This window comes from Nanorana parkeri, unplaced genomic scaffold (assembly GCF_000935625.1).
Source record: "Nanorana parkeri isolate BGI_ZX_2015 unplaced genomic scaffold, ASM93562v1 scaffold286, whole genome shotgun sequence".
Classification (NCBI taxonomy): domain Eukaryota; kingdom Metazoa; phylum Chordata; class Amphibia; order Anura; family Dicroglossidae; genus Nanorana; species Nanorana parkeri.
In genome coordinates, this window is record NW_017306554.1 from 985,557 (window position 1) to 1,003,423 (window position 17,867).

Genomic DNA, 17,867 nt, shown 5'->3' on the forward strand with positions numbered 1-17,867 from the left:
GTAGTTCCCATGCCCCTACCCCCCCCCCCCCCCACCCACAAGAACTTTCCATTATTTGACCACTGGTTACATCAACAGTGCCTCAGAAAACCAGGAGGCAAATTTAAGTTCACCTATATAACGTTAAAAGGTGAGAAATTGAACTTGCCCAGAGCATTCCGCCACCTATACCACACTCGCTATTCATACGTTTTAGCTCGATGTGTAAATCCCCACCACTAGCCAGTATTCAGTCCATACACCACACTGCAGCTCTCCAATTTAACACATTATTTCTATCATAAATTCCTAGTTCCCCTGCTCAACTCCAGCCTGGGGATGATGGACACTGGGCACTTTGACACCAATGGAGTTTCAAGCAGGTGGTGCAGGTAGTAGGGGTATGGAATATACTGGGGCACAAAAGGCATTCCTGTTATGACCATACAAGCCTGGCATGCTTAGATGGTTTCTTTTTAAGACTAGCTATTTTTTTTCTAGAATTTAATCCAGACTGAGTTAGACTTACCGGTAACTTTATTTCCAGGAGTCTACCAAGAAAACACATTAGAGACAGACACCTCTTCCAACAGGAACAGGAGACACATTACTAACAACACTATAAAAGAAAGTCCTTTTGCTGAACTGGTCTGCAGTAAATTGGCACCTGGAGTATGTAAACAACAGAATAAGAACATAACACAAGGGTGGGAATCGTGCTGTCCTGGAAGACTTCAGGAAATACTTTTACTACTAGTTACTGGTAAATCTAATTCTGGAGTTCCCATGTCATCTTCCAGGACAGCACGGGGCTAAGCAAGAACTTACCAGATTAGGGAGGGAGAAAAGCCTAGGGAACTCTCCTCCCACATTGCTGACCATAAATATCACAGCTGGCTTCAGGTACATATCCCTTTCAAAAGAGTAATCTAAAACAAATGTTGAAGACTGAAAGTAGCGAGAAACGTTTTTGCCATATTAGAAAAAAAACTTGATTACATGGCCACGATACAACGGCGTCTGAATAACTGCAAACAAAGTTAAGCTGGACAGACTCAACAAAGAAAATATAAAGTATGTTCCAATATTTATAATATCAAACCATAGTGAGGCCTTGGTCGACCAAGGGCATACACATTCTCCAGGGGCTGTGTGGCTAACGTTAAAAGCTAATGAAGGAACATATTGAGTCATTTATTTGGCTCCGGTATTAATATAGCCATGAGCATATTCTGCATATGAGAGATAAGTATGTAGAATTTCTGGTTATCTTTTGAAGAAAGCCCTTTATCAATTCTTGCATAGAAGCTGAAATTGTAAAGGCGCACCAGAGCGTGAATGTTCAGACTTGGGTATGAGCTGTGGTGGATATACATATTTAGTATAAATATATACACTATATTGCCGAAACTATTGGGACGCCTGCCTTTACATGCACATGAAGTTTAATGGCATCCAAGTCTTAGTCGGTAGGGTTGAGATGGCCCACCCTTTGCCACTATAACAGCTTCAACTCTTCTGGGAAGGCGTCCACAAGGTTTAGGAGTGTCTCTATCGGCATGTTTGAACATTCTTCCAGAAGCGCATTTGTGAGGTCAGGTACTGATGATGGACGAGAAGGCCTTGCTCACATTCTCCGCTCTAATTCATCCCAAAGGTGTTCTATCTGGTTGAGATCTGGACTCTGTGCAGGCCAGTCAAGTTTCTCCACCCCAAACTCGCTCATCCATGTCTTTATGGACCTTGCTTTGTGCACTGGTGAGCAGTCATGTTGGAACAGGAAGGGGCCATCTCCAAACTGTTACCACAAAGTTGGGAGCATGAAATTGTCCAAAATGTCTTGGTATGCTCATGCCTTAAGAGTTCCCTTCACTGGAACTAAGCCCAACCCCTGAAAAACAACCACACACCATAATCCCCTCTCCACTTGGCACAATGCAGTCAGGAAAGTACCGTTCTCCTGGCAACCGCCAAACCCAGACACATCCATCGGATTGCCAGACAGAGAAGCGTGATTCGTCACTCCAGAGAACACATCTCCACTTCCCTAGAGTCCAGTGGCGGCGTGCTTTACACCACTGCAACCGACGCTTTACATTGCACTTGGTGATGTAAGGCTTGGATGCAGCTGCTTGGCCATGGAAACCCATTCCATGAAGCTCTCTACGCACTGTTGTTGTGCCAATCTGAAGGCCACATGAAGTTTGGAGGTCTAACTGTTGACTCTGCATACAGTTGGCGACTTGTGCGCACTGTGCCACTTTGTGGCAGAGCTGCTGTTGTTCCCAGTTGCTTCCACTTTGTTATAATACCACTAACAGTTGACCGTGGAATATTTAGTAGCAAGGAAATTTCACGGATAGACATATTGCACAGGTGGTGTCATGAAACCAGAGCTAGCCTGTGTGGCCAGACTACTGGATGGGCACCTGCACGTGCGAATGCGCATCATCCTAAACAAGTGCTCGTTCCTAATGATGGCCCTAATAGGGCTATTTAAGGCTGAGACATCTTGACCTTCCTGCTGACTGATCTTCCTCTCTTCCCTTGCTCCTGAAACCTGTATACCTGTTCTGATCATCTGTTACCGACCCAGCTTGTTTGATCTCTGCTCGTGGTCTGTAAGCCTTGACCTCGGCTTGTTCTCCGACCTCTCTCCTGCCTTCAAGTTACTGATCCGGTCGGTCTCTGATTACGTCCTGTCTTCTGATTGTGTACCTCGCTGCCAGATTGTTGCTGACCCGGCTTGTCTCTACTCTGCTTCCAGGATGCTGCATTTCAACTGCATCCTGCTAAAGGAACCCTGCAACCTGCACTTGTGCCCCTCCTTGTCCTCACTTACCTGTTGCCACTATCCAGGGGTATTTGGACTGGAGAAGCAAGAGAGGCCGCCCTCGTCATCTCAGGCTCCTTTTAAGGTACGTGACAGGTGGCAACCTATCACATTACCACGATTTAATTCACTGAGCTCCTGAGTGCGACCCATTCATTCACAAATGTTTGTAGAAGCAGTCTGCATGCCTAGGTGCTTGATTTTATACACATGTGGCCATGGAGGTGATTGGAACACATGAATCCAATGATTTGGAGGGGTGTTCCAATACTTTTGCCAATATGGTGTATATACAGTCATGGCCAAAAATATTGGCACCCCTGCATTTCTGTCAGACATTACACCACTTCGAGCAGAAAGTTGTTGCAATTACAAATGTTTAGGCATTCTCATGTTTATTTATTTTGTTTGTATTGGTATGACACAAAAAAGTGAAGGAAAAAAAAAAAAGGCAAATGTGCTTTGTACCGTATAAAAATTATAAAATTTGTTCCTTAGATCCCCAGCCCCCCCCCCCCCCGTGCAGGAATAGCTGCCTACATAATCCAAATCAGTGATTATTGTTAGGTTTAAAAAAAAAAAAAAAGGCACTTACTCCACTCTGTTGCCAGGCTGAGGAAGGGAATTGTTTCCCTGAAACGCATTCCTAAGCAACAGCATAATTGGAATTGCACAGTGGTGGGGGAGCTACTAGCCAATTACGTGTGTGTGTGTGTGTGTTGCAAAATCTGTATGGGGGCTGCACGTGCACCTGAAACAGCAGTGCTGTTCCACTCCTGACAGACACCAATTCTAGTGGCCATAAGTGGCATGTCCTGATTATGTTACCTCTCTGCCTTCATGCAAGCTGTGCAAAGGATTTTACTTTGTGCGTGTACTGTATTACTATTGCTTTTATTCATAACAAAATGACAATATGAACTCACAAAAGATTCAATTGAAGAGGCCCTGAAAATCATATACGAGGTCTGAGCTTTACAATATTTTCTGTACAGAGTTATTGGTTATTAAAGAGGAACTTCACCTGGAAATTAATAATAAACGTCAGCAGCTACAAATACTGTAGCTGCTGACTTTGAAACAAACACCTACTTACTAGCCCATAAAGCCCAGCGCTGTCTTCACAGCTGTTTTTTCTTTCCTTGTGCTGCCATCTTATATTTAGGAGCTGGATGTTACTTCCTGATCACTCAGCCAGCTTCCTGCTGAAGTGCTGCTACGCATGTGTGAGGCCGGCAAACTGCAGCCTCATGGGCTATATGATGCAATAACTCAGGAGGCCATGGACACCGAAGGCAACATCTTCCATGCCTGATTAAAAGAAGTGGAAAGCGAACCCCACCCAAAAAAATAATAAATCACAATTGTGAAACAAGCTGAGGAAATGATTACAAAGATGTTGAATTTTATTTTCTGTCTGCTTTAGCCTGTGATACATCTGGTCTCCAGGAGCACCTCTAGAGGCTACAGATGGCAGTAAGAAGATGTTAAATACATCAATGGGATGCAGAGCAAAACATTGGTACACAAAAAAGCATACAGCTTCCAAACCAGACCTGAACATACCAGAGGTCCTGGAAAGAGAGTAAGCATGTGAGCCACAGCCAGACAATGTCACACCCAACACAAAAAAAAATAAATACATTCCTGGATACCTCAATTTCTAAGAGTAAAATTAGGTGGCCAACAGGTCACCATTATAACAAGGCAAATCATGCTACATTGGTTATGTAGGGAGGTTGCACCTTTCCAACGGTAGTGTCAATACCTTATATTAAATCCATATTGTACAACAAAGTTTTCAGCCTCCTGGCTATTAACCAGAAGGCCCGGTCTGCTCTCAGCCAGATAAACCATGCCAGTTGAACTGTTTTTTACTCTTACATCCCTTTTAGGACCACAGTCTGTTCCCCACAAACTACTTCTGCCGTGACAGCCAATAACAGTAATTCACATCAGACAATGGTCTGATCCAACCCTCTGTCTGCACTTTGTACAGGCGGGTCTAAACATGCTCTTTCATGTGTCTAACACCACCACTGTTGAAGCAGCAATGGCTTATGCAGTAGCCCTGAGAGAGTGCAGCTTCATGAACTGGACCTATACCCAACTTCCACATACTGTATATCAAGTGTGTTAGTTTGGGAGCTACTGGAGGTAAAAAATAGCAACCTCAAAAACCCTCCATAAACCTCACAAACATCCTGGGAGGCTGAGGAGAATAACAGCACAGGTTAAGACTGGCCCGAGGGTTTTAGGTTAGCCAAAACTGTAAAATAGGCTAATGTATGTTGATCCACCCTTAAATCAATTAACAATGAAAAGTTGACACAAGGGTCACAATCTGAGCCTTGAGGTAACCCCCCCCCCTCCAAGCACAACAATGCCTGCCGAGGGTGAAATACAGTCAAGCATGCCAGGACACCCAGAACCTACCACCAATTGACTATGTGTGACAGAAAGACCCCAGACAGGTGTCAGTCACTGCTGGGGTTGCTGTCTGCCACTGAGCTGGTCATAGCAGGGGATGCAGCTGAGGAAAACTCCCAAAATTGTGTTTTGACAATTACACTACCTTCCCTAGGAATCCTGGCACCAGCAAGGCCCCACCCACTTCCCTCTTTGCATCTGCAGCCCAGGGACCAGGGGCTGAAGTGCCCAGGCAGTAACATTAACCCCACCTGGACTTGGCACCCGGCAGGGACGTTTATTTACTGCCGCTAAAAGAGAACCACACCAGTCTAGGCCGGTCCACTAAAGAAGTAAGTCAGCTCCTAGTACTGACCTTCCCCAAGCAGTAAAATGGGAGTGTGCCCAAACCTCTTCCTGCCCGTAAAGAGGAAGGGCCTCAGGGGCAAGGATGGAAGTAGAGCTGCAGCTAACGATTATTTTCAAAATTGATTAGTTAGCCGATTATCAAGTTCGATTAATCGTAAAAAAAATAAAATAAAATACATTTTAAAAAATTGCTCCAGTGATGGGACTACTAGTTTGTATTGAGATTGTAGTCCATCACAGGAGCAAGCTTGGAGGTGTGGAAGTAAAAAAAAAAAAAAAAAGTGTGGTGTGCAATATAGTGAAATGTAAAATGTAAAATTATACAGCAATGAATGCAGAATGGCACCGCCAAAGAGGACTACAAAACCCAGCAATAGTACATTATACAGCACAATGCAGAATACCACCAGCTATAGGAGTACAAAAAATCCCAGCAATAGTACATTATAGTGGACGGTATTCTGCATTGCGCTGTATAATGTACTATTGCTGTGTTTTGTAGTCCTCTATAGCTAATGGTATTCGGCATTGCACCACTGTATAACGTATTATTGCTGGGATTTGCTGTACTCCTCTATAGCTGGTGGTATTCCGCTGTATAATGTATTATTGCTGGGATTTGTAGTCCTCCTATACAGCGCAATGCAGAATACCACCAGCTATAGAGGAATACAACAAATCCCAGCAATACACTATAAATACAGTGTATAATGTATTGCTGGGATAGTGGGATTTGTATTCCTCTATAGCTGATGGTACATTGTGCTGTATAGTATACAGCACAATGTACCATCAGCAGGGCTTGAAAAATTTTAGGGTGTCTCAGCAGTCAGTCAAAAATGTCACCAGTCAGCATGACCGGACTATAGCCTTGCAATTTATGTGAACATTTTTTGGGGACAGATAGAGCTTTCTTTTGGAGGTATATAAATCACCACTGGGGGGGGTTATGTTTTTTACTATATAATGAAAAAAGTACCGTAAATGTAAAAAACAAAAAGTTTCCCTACGTTATGTTATAAAACATTTATTCTTACCCATATTTTTGGTAAAACATAAAAGTCGGGATCACGTCGGGTAAATAGACACCAAACATGTCAAGCCTTAAAATTGCGTGTGCCCGCAAAATTGCAAAAAACGCCCATAGGCGACGCTTAAAAACGCTTTTACTACTCATCAGTTTAGTGCTATCAGTGATTAATGGCCCTAAAATTATTGCTCTCACTCCGACGTTTGCGGCGATATGTAACATGTGCGGCACAATAGGCGCAATCGTCGTTTTCGTACGTAGGCGCACCCGACGCATATCTGCGGGAGTATGATTCTTTAATTTTTTTATTACTTTTGTTTCTTTGTTTGTTTACACACAACTTTATTGCTATTACATGAGGGGCTAAGAAGCCCCCTATGTAATAGCCAATTTACACGACAGGTCCTCTTTATGGAGACATCAGGGGTCTCCAAGACCCCTAATGTCACCTAGGGACTCCCAGAGAAGCTGATGAAGCAGAGATCGACTTCATCAGCTTCTGTAGCTGGAGAGTGACACTGAATGCAGGCAGTGATGTAATGTACATCACTGCCTGCATTCGGGGACTGAGAGAAGATCAAAAGGGAGATCGTATTGTGAACTCCCTTTGATCTCCTGTCACAGAGCCGTGCCGGTCCCGGCCGCATCGGGCACAACGGATCCCAGTACCGGCAACGGCAGTGACAGCTGCTAATACAAGCGATCGGGCGTCTATAGAAACGCCCTATCGCTTGAATGTTAAGCTCCCGGCCGGCCGTGTAATTACAACAGCCGCCCGGGAAGCTGCTCGTTGGGCTCCACCGTCCTCTCGTCACAGATGAGCGGACGAGTGGATTTTTTAAGCCCTGACCATCAGCTATAGAGGAATACAAATCCCAGCAATACATTATAGAGCACCATGTGTGGGACAGTGCAGGGTTACCTGATCAGTTTTCCAGCAACTTGCTTCTGAGATCGGGACTGTCTATCGGCGGCTGTCATCCCCCCACACCTGCTCCTCCTTACATCTTCTCTCCGCGTCCCTGTGCTGATCGTGTATGTGGGCGGGCGGTGAGAGTGAGGCAGGAAAGAGGCGCGGCGTGTGGAGCGTGGATGCGGGCGGGTCTGGCAGCGGTGAACGTGAGGAGGTGTGGCGCGCAGCATGTGTGGAGCCATGAACAGGGCCAACAAATTGGAAGCCGATTAATCCATGATTGAAAAAGTTGACAACTTTTTCAATCATTGATTATAATCGATTTAGTCGATTAGTTGTTGGAGCCCTAGGTGGAAGAGAGTCCCACCATTAAGGAGGGTAAGGCAAAAGAGGGAGGGTGGAAGACTGCAAAGATCCAAAACATCTCCCTCTCAGAGTTTTTTATGTCTAATACCTTGATCTTTCATCTCAGGAATTGCTTCAATACCAAAAATTTTCAAGTTACTCAAACTTGCATGATGATAAATTAAAAAATGCCTTGGTACGGAGTGTTCGTCATTCTTATTAACTATATTTCGTCTGTGCTCTTGAAGTCTCCCTACATAGATTTTCCCACAAGAACAAAGTAACCCATACTGTATACTACATATCCGGTTAAGCAATTAATACATTGTTTAATTGGAACATTACACTCAATTTTTCTATGCAAAATAAACTGGCAGGTGCCACAATTATAGACATTGCGTTTATAGTTGCCTATCTGGCCAAATATTCATTTTTTCTGCTTTTTCTCAGGAGTGTGCGTTCAACTTACTTGGATCCAATATAGTTTTCAATATTTTTGGCCTTCTATCGATTACTTTGGGAAATGTGGGTAAAGTATTCTTTAGAATGGGGTCTTCTACCAAAATCATCCAATGTTTTTTGAGGGTTTTTGAGATGTACTTGAAGTACAGAAGTACAAAACTAAAATTGGTATATGTTGGAATCCTTCTCCCCATTAACCCTTAATGAGTCAATATAAACTCTATATAATCCCAAACAAATCCTGCCTGTTGTGAATTAGTTGACCCTGAGCAAGATAAAAAAATTCTATACGGCTATGAGGCCAAATTCATGTTTAATCAATGTATATAAAGAGGACACATCTAAAGATGCCCATATATATGTATCCTTCCACTGGTATTGAGACAACATCTCCAACATATGACTAGAGTCACATACGTAGGAGGGTAGGTCCCAGACCAGTGGGCTCAAAAGAAAGTAATTAGATCTGGCAAGGTTATATGTTAAACTATTAATTCCAGAAATTATTCATCTCCCAGTGGGCCTGTTATCTTTATGAATCTTCGGGATGTGATAAAAATGGGGTATTATTGGATGTTGACTATTAACCTCTTGCCGTCCGCCCGTAGTAAAAAAACGGACGGACGGCACTAATATTTATTTTTAGAAATAATGGACTCAGCTAGAACTTTCTTTAATAATAGATTAAACATTAGTTTATATTCCGTTGTTGGATTTGTTAATTTCTTATAAGTATTTATATCTGAAAGCAGTCTATAAGCTTCATCTAGATAGTCGCCTTTGTTCTGTATCACAAGGCCCCCACCATTATCAGCTTGCCTGATTATTATATCTTTATTCCCTTTTAGGGTATGAATAGTATCTGTTTTTTTTTTTTTGGCTGGATTCGTATTGCCTCATGTTTTAGCGTTACAGAAGCGTTTAATATCTCCCTGCGGTCTGGTTAGAAAAAAAATTGTGATTGCAGCATTTTTTCTGACCGGACCACATTACAGGCATTGATGTGCCTCGCGATCCCATGCAGCCGATGGCATTGCGGACAGAGGGCATGGCTACAGTGCCATTGAGGTAAATGCGCCACCACGCCCTCTCCCGTCCCACAACAAAGTGAGCCAGCCGCAATACGATCCAGGGTGTTCCAGCCAGAATTGGGCAGGAACGCACTGTCTGATGGGAACGGCCCCTTAAAGAACTATGTGGAGAGTGAAATGCTCCCATGTGTGATGTGTGACACTGCAGCAGTAACATGCCGGCTCTATAGATCGAGAACTGAGTGATCACAAACCACTGATCCATCAGTTCACGATCTTCTCCCTGCAGAGAGCGGTGACTGTCAGTCACGGTTCCACGCAGGGATTCCACCCTCCCTTCTCCGATCCTCCAGCGCTCATTAGAAGGACAGACAGGGGAGGGGGCAGGCACCTGCAATCAGATAGCAGGGTAACCGGCTGCAGTGCTGCTCTGCCGTGTCAGCATATAGCGGGCAATAGCCCGCTATATGCTGAGTTTTGGGTCCCAGGAGGACATGAGTAAATGTCCTCCTGGGACCCAAAAGAGAACAAATGACAAAAAGGTTTGGACCTGCCAGCTGAACGAATAAAAACAGAACAGACTCCGCAGCGTTGAATGAGGAATCTCCCGTTTCCTGGCTGCTGTCAGAATACCCGAACAGAGCAGAGAGCTCATTGGCTGCTAGCTCTGCTTGGCTGACAATTTTTCAACATGCTCCTTCGATCAGCTAATTGAGGGACGCCGGTAAAAAATGTGCCAACAGTGGAAAATTTTGTCTGGTTCATCAAGAACCGGCCAGAATTAAAACCCGGCTTTACTGGCCCTGCCCTATCCCTTTCATTTATGTTCTTTCAATCATCAGGCTCTTCATTACATGAGGGGAGTTGTCTCATACAAAAGCAGCCTTCCTAGGAACGCCCACTTCTCCACACTAACAACCACTCATCACGGCATTGTAACCGCCTCCCGGCCGGCCATTTTAGTTAACCGGCCGGCTGGGAGCTTCCTGGATCTGAGCGGGCATTTTTAAACGTCCCGTCAGCCACGCCCACTCGCGAGCGGGAAACCGGCAAGATTTAAAAACAGGCAACGATGCCTGTTTCCATACAAGCGATCCGCTGGCTCTCGCTTGTATAACGTGCTGGTAAGTGCAGCGGCGCCAATCACTTCCGCATTCTTGTGTCACTCTCCGGCTTCAGAAGCTGGAGAGAAGCTGATGAAGCAGATCTCTGCTTCCATCAGCTTCTTTGGGGGTCCCTAGGTGACATTAGGGGTCTTGGAGACCCCTGATGTCTCCATAATGAGGACCTGTCACATCCTCTTTGTTGTTTCTTACCCCCCTATGTGATAACAATAAAGTTAAGTGCAAAAAAATATGAAAAAAATTAAACTTCCAAAAAAAATGTTTGAAGTCACACATGAAAAATAATTTTCAAAAAACGACAAAAAATGTTTTAAAGTCCCCACCCATACATACACATATGCAAACATGTGTCAGGTACGCATACGTGCGAAAACAACGATTGCGCCCATTACGCCGCACACGTTACATATCGCCGCGAACGTCGGAGTGAGAGCAATAATTCTAAGGCCACCAATCACAGATAACACAAAACTGATGAGCGGTAAACGTTTTTAAAGTGTCGCCTATGGTCAATTTTGGGTATGGTAGTTTTTTGTGATTTCACAGATGCGCGCAATTTTAAAGCTTGACGTGTTTGGGGTCTATTTACCCGACGTGACCCCGTCTTTTATATTTTACCAAAAAATTGGGTAATAATAAATTGTATGATAACAATGTAAAAAAACAAAACTTATTTTTTTCAAAATTTTCAGTAAATTTTTCTTAATATACTAAAGAAAAAAACACGCGGTGATGATTTTAATACCACCAAAAGAAAGCTCTATCTGTCCCCAAAACAATATATAAAATTCATTTCAGTACAGCGTTGCATGACGGAATAAATGTCAGTCAAAGTACCGCAGCGCTGAAAATGGCCTGGACAGGAAGGGGGTTTAACACCTGGGCAGCAAGTGGTTAATATTTGCATAACTCCTCCCAAGAGTCAGCCCACTGATTGCATCAGAGCTAAAGGCTCTTGAGGAGTACTAAGGTAGAGTACAGTGATATTTTCAGGAAGCTATATACAGCACCCTGCCAGCAGCCATGATCTGCCTGAAGTGATAGAGAAGCACAGAGACCCAATAATGACATCACTGGGTCTAAAATAAAGAATGCAATGAAAAAAAGTATTTAAAAATGTAATTAGCATGTTGATGAGGGGGCAAATCAAGGAAAGGTAAATATAAAGCAGATTAAACTTCAATTTAAAATATTTAGCTGCTTGTTGTAAAGAAACAAGTCTTCTGCATTATATTAAAAACCACTGAGCAAAACCCCCATATCAAGACTGTGATGAACGCAGCCATTTCACAGAGGAGTATTTCATGGACTTTCAAATCCATAAGCATAACTGATGTGTACCTGCATACCATCTACTGAGATATCTGGCACCTTCGTACATAAGGGCAATGTACAGCTGTCACTGATATCAAAGTACCGAAACTGGCCCTCTCCTAGCGCTCCGAGCACTCTCTCCTCTCGGGGAGGAGTAGGTACTTTCTTCATGTACTTAAGCAGAGAAACCCAGACACCTCAAATCTCAGTGCTCTTATTAAGTGTGGACTTGTGCAAAGACAATAAGGGCCAGGGTCTAAGGGGAAGCAACATTTGAAAAGGTAGTATTTTTTCTACTTCTCCCATATATTTTTGGCTGCTACATCTGTGGTTAAAAAAACAAAACGAAGTCTAGGTGGCAATGGCTTTCGTTCATGTCAGAACTGCATTTCTCCCCATACAAGTCAATGAGAACACAAAAGCAGCTTCACAGTTTAAAGCAGGTTATTCCAGCTTAAAAGGAGAACTATGAGGCGAGTGAAAATCACTCAACCTCATAGTTCTAGCCGACCTGTGACATTGAAACTGTCACACGTCGGCTCAATAGATCGGGAAGTGAGCGAACACATGCCGTCGCTCCCTCACTTCTCGATCCCTGCAGAGAGCCGTTACTGTCACTCACGGCTCCCTGCAGGAATTCCCCCCTCCCCTCTCCCATCCTCCAGCGCTGACTGGTGGAATGGACGGGGGAGGGTACAGCTGGCTCTGCCTCTAGATAGGCAGAGCAAGCTGTCAATCCCGCAGCTGGGTGGATCTCAACAGTAAAGTCGAGATCTATCCCGGCTGCGGCGTTTCAGTATACCGCGAGCTGTAGCCCGCGATATACTGAGCTTAGGGTGATGGGAGGACGCTAGTTTGTGTCCTTCCATTACCTTTAGGAGAACTATGGGGAAAAGCCCTGACCCCATAGCTCTCCTTTAAAAGGACAACTGCACCTATCAATGATCTCAGCAGCATTATAAACAGATGTCAAGTGCAAGTGGAAAGCCCCTAAAAGCATGTTGCATTTACCTCCTAAGGCCTTTGTGCCCAAACCGGGGCCTGGGGGTGCATGTGACCCTTGAGTACTTAATGAGTAGCCCTTAGGGTCTCTCTAGACCAGGGGTGGCCACAATTTTTTGTGTTAAGATCTGCTTTTCAAATGACGAGCTACATGAGATCTACCAACGAAAAAAAAACCTACCTCGCTCTCTCTCTCTCCTGGCTGTCTCTCCTCGCTCATCCTTATGGCTGTGTCTCCTCCCTCTCCTGGCTGTCTCTCCTCGCTCATCCTTATGGCTGTGTCTCCTCTCTCTCCTGGCTGTCTCTCCCTGCTCATCCTTATGGCTGTGTCTCCTCTCTCTCCTGGCTGTCTCTCCTCGCTCATCCTTATGGCTGTCTCTCCTCGCTCTCCTGGCTGTCTCTCCTTGCTCATCCTTCTGGCTGTGTCTCCTCTCTCTCCTGGCTGTCTCTCCTCGCTCTCTCTTTTTCCTGGCTGTCTCTCCTTGCTCTCTCCCCTGGCTGTCACTCCTTGCACTCTCCCTGGCTGTCTCTCCTCTCTCTCTCTTTCCTGTCTGTTTCTCCCTGCTCACCTTGCTGTATTTTGCAACAGTGTAGGGCAACAGGCTGTGTAAGGTAATCATGTGTGCACAGCTAAATAAATATACCAAAATGGAATAAAGGTGCCACCATTCACACCCTTCGTGATCTACCAGCATCAGCTTTGAGAGCTACTGGTAGATCACGATCTACCTAATGGGCACCCCTGATCTAGACAGTAGTATTGGTTTTGGTGCTTTTTCAGGCGAGTAAAGGAAAAATATTCTCTAGACTAGCTTCTTCCCAGGTTTTTTGTACTGCTAATCTCAGTTTTCTTTTTCCTTCTTTCTCTCTGGTCTGTAATAATAGACCCTGCTGTGAGAAATATCAAATGTGGCACAAATCATTTTTAAAGGTAGCCATTGGAAGCACAAGTGTGGAAGTCCTGATTTGTAAAGGGGCTGTACGGATAGTCATCTAACATGTTGCCAGTCTATGTTTGTCTCCTGATGCATTTCCCTAGTTTTCAAAAACTCTATAGCATGTTTCTGATCTCTAATCATCTCCTGTAGGAAGTCTGTAGTCTCTGACCATAGCATGCCCATAGTGAGATCTGTTGTGTACGGGGCTTACAACTGAATAATTCAAGTATAACTGTAATGGAGGGAAGGAAGGATTTCCCATTGTAGTCACACATGCAGAAGCACTGTGCTCATAAACTAGTACACTGTTTTCTTCACTACTCCCTCACAGCACCACACTTCCTTTTTATGCTGGGTTCACACCTGGGCGTACGGAATATGCACGTTTGCTGCGCTTTTCGTGCCGCACGTTTTTACCGCGATTTGCAGCAAAAGAAGCGCGTGTTTCCGAGGGCTATCCGGCTGTATCCTAATGGATACACGCGGCAAATACGCCCCAAAGAAGCTCCTGTACTTCTTAGGGCGTTTTAACCAGCCAAACAGGAACGCCTGTGCGGGTAAGCCACTAACTTTACACAATTCACAGCTAAGATGCCTGCAAACATATCACTTAACACATAATCAAAATATACATATAATACAAGTAAATTTATTGTAAATTCTCTGGACCGGCTCCCCCGCATATGCACAATGCAGGCAAAAAGCCTGTGAAATTTTTGGACCCAATCACCTATTCTGCGCAAGCCGCAGTCCAGATAACTAACGAAGTCCAGGATTCTGTTAGAACACTGGTGCCTTTAGATCTCCTTTAAATCAAAACAAAATCTCAAAACTGACAAGCATTCAAGCCTGGCAATAGAATGAATAAATGCTGTCACCTCTGCCTACCCTCATCATAGCCTGGAGATGATGGCGTTTCTGAATGTGTCAACGGCTTAGACAGGGAAATTGATACAGTGCAGTCCTTTACGGCACTCTCTTCAGTTTGCTCAGGTAAGATTTGAAAATAAGACAGAGAAGCTGATTGGTTGCAATGCACCAGCTTTGATAAATCCTCCCTCAGTGTGCTTTTAGGTATATTTGGCTTGCAATCAAGATTACTTTTTCATTCCCATTGGCTGTAATGTTACACAAATCCCTATGTACACAAACCCTAGCTAGATAAAGCAATATTGATCATCTAAATTGATTAATGTCCAATGAAGGTGTCTACTTTATATATGCTAGCTGTCATCATGTCTGGCAGATAACATGTCACAGGTAAGTAAGCAGTGTCACACATTCAAGTAAAGCCTACAGCATAAGCAGACAAGTGGTGACAGGTGAGCGGTCTATAGGCATAAAGCTGCTACTGGAAAACCAGGACAATTCTACCATTCATCCACTAAGCACAGCGCCCCTTCTGGCCTACAGACAGCAGCCAGGCACGACTGAGCTGGACACCGGGGAAGAGATCGCTTGTCACCCACAGATGCCATTATTACCGTGCACGGTCTTCTCTCCTTCCCTGGCCCCACAGCTGCTTCCACCTGGATCCAGGAGCACTTCCGGAAACAGCATGTCAACAGCGCTGTGATTGGACGGCATATTCCGTTTCCTGATTGGCCATAGGGTTCTGCACTGCACGTGACCGAGCAGATTATATTTACGCATTGTAGCATTGTGTAATCGGTGTGTTGTTAATGGTTGAGCGCCGTAGCAAAGTAACTCATGTGCAATGCATGTAGGGTTGCCACTTGTCCCGGATTTTTGAGTCCTGTATGTGCTGTTTCCGGTTTTCAGGCCAGCTGAAACCCAGACACACACATACAGGACTCAAAAACCCAGACATCTACATCTAATAGAACACCTGTATTAAATGCCACTAGAAATGCCATTGCTGGCCACTGTGCTGAGAGGACTATGCTGACTTCTGTAGAAAATGCTAGATGTCCTGTTGTGATGAGGCTGAGCTTGGTGCAGCGTTGTCCCTAGTTAAATTGCCACTCGAGGCCTGGGGTTGGGGTCAAGGAATGGTCAGTGGTGGGGGGAAGGTGCGCAGCGGATTTGTTGGATGAGGGCGGACACCAGACCGTGCTTTCAGAGGCTCACACCCAGCTCACTGACATCACTGGTTGCCTGGAGCTAGGCAGGACACAAGCCAGAGCGTCCCGCCTGAGATCCTAGCAACGGTGATGTCAATGAGCTGGGCAGAGCCGCACAGACCATATCAGGTTGCTAAGGGCACTTAGCAACCTGGGAAAATGTGGCCGCCGCACCCCAAGGAGATGCCGCTCGAAGCAACCGCCTTTACTACTATTTTTGATAGCCAATGACAAGCTAGTTATTAGACAAGAGAATGTGCACATTATGCAAATTGTTGTGCTTTTCTGGCGCATCAATTGGGGCTAAAATGCTCTACTCTGCTCCAAAAAAAGCTCATGTACTTTTTCGAGCTACAGGCATTCTGCTGCACGTGACACTCAGATCTAAACAAAGGCCATAAAAAAACAATAGGGTTCCTCCTGCTGTCTCTCCTCAAGCTGCAAAATGCTCAAGTACTGGTTGCCAACTTTTCTTTAAATGAAACCCAAACACTCTATCGCCTCGCTGCAATTTCTTTGGGAGAATATACAGGAGAAACAGTGAAGAGAGACAGCCAGGAGAGAGAGTGAGGAGAGACAGCCAGGAGAGAGAGTGAGGAGAGACAGGAGAGAGAGTGAGGAGAGACAGTCAGGAGAGAGAGTGAGGAGAGACAACCAGGGGAGAGAGTGAGGAGAGACAGTCAGGAGAGAGAGTGAGGAGAGACAACCAGGGGAGAGAGTGAGGAGAGACAACCAGGGGAGAGAGTGAGGAGAGACAGCCAGGAGAGAGAGCGAAGAGCACATACAAGACTCAAAACCCAGACTGTCCAGGTGAATCCCAGACAGGTGGCAACCCTATGCTCAGGTGGGAATGGAGGCAATGGATTACAGTGCAGGGAAGGCAGCATTACCAGCTCACTACAGAATTTTTTTCCCAGACATACACTTTAATATTTTTATACCACTTCTTTATAACAATTTTGTACTTCTTGCTTTAGGGCCAGTTCACACTATCTGAATTCAGGCTGCACTGAATGTTTATTTCAGCACAGCCCGAATGCAAGAGAAGGCAAATTGCCTTGTTATGAATGCGCTCAGTTCACACCACCAGCTTCCAATATGTAGGAGTGTGCTGGGAAAGCACCTTGTACCCATGTCAATGAGGACAAGGGCCTCTTCCCCACAAGCCTGGCCCAGCGGTTGTGGGGGTCTGCAGGCAGGGGGTCTGCAAAAAGGGGGCACCCAGATGCCACCCCCCCCACCTTGTGAATGGGTAAGGGGTAGTTATCACCCCTACTCATTCACCAAGTCAAATTGTAAATAAACACACCACACCGTAAAAAAAAAGTCCTTTTTTGGAAAAAACAAAAATGTCCATTGATAGGATTTGGGAGCAGAGTTACTAACATTGACAGCTCTGCTCCCCAATGTCAACAAATGGGCGGAACAAGTCAATCGCTGGACGATGTGATTGGCTTTTGCATTACATCGATGGACTTTTTTTTTGAATAAAGGACTTGTCAAAAACGTTTGTTTTTTTTTGTTCAAATAAAGGATGTTTGTTTTACGGTGTGGTTTGTTTATTTACAATTTGGACCCCATCCCTTCCCTGCTCTGCCAGGCTGCTGCTGGGTTTAAGGGTCTGGTAAGGGATTTTTGTTATTTTGGCGTTTGCGATCCCTCCTAAAATTTTTACCAGACCTAAAGGGGAACCACATTTTTTTGCCGGCACACATGTAATAAGGGGAACAAAAGCCAAGACACACTTTGATAGCACAGAACATCATTAAATAAGTCAATTTAAAACAGCGACATTGGACTTATGTACACCCACTTAGGTCAGGCATATCACAATGTCATTGTGGGATTCCATTGATATTCAGATTTTTTTATGCGTCTTTCAGCGTTTGCGTGGACTGACCACCCTCATAGGAATACATGAGTTTTTAATTTGCAAGCGTTTCAGCGTGGAAAAAAAACAAGCGACGAAACGCCCTGGTGTGAACAGGGCCTAAAAAAGATTCATTGCATATCGGAAGAGTCTACTGCTGCTTT

General features: G+C 44.7%; 1 protein-coding gene across 1 annotated transcript in view; it reads right to left on the reverse strand.

Moving 5' to 3' along the window:
• Positions 1–15,297, reverse strand: part of FKBP8 (FK506 binding protein 8) — a 67,057-nt gene extending 51,760 nt beyond the window's left edge. The window contains exon 1 of the mRNA XM_018557484.1: positions 15,234–15,297. The gene's annotated coding sequence lies outside the window, so the exon portion shown is untranslated. The remainder of the gene's footprint in view (positions 1–15,233) is intronic.
• Between the last annotated feature and the right edge of the window lie 2,570 nt (positions 15,298–17,867).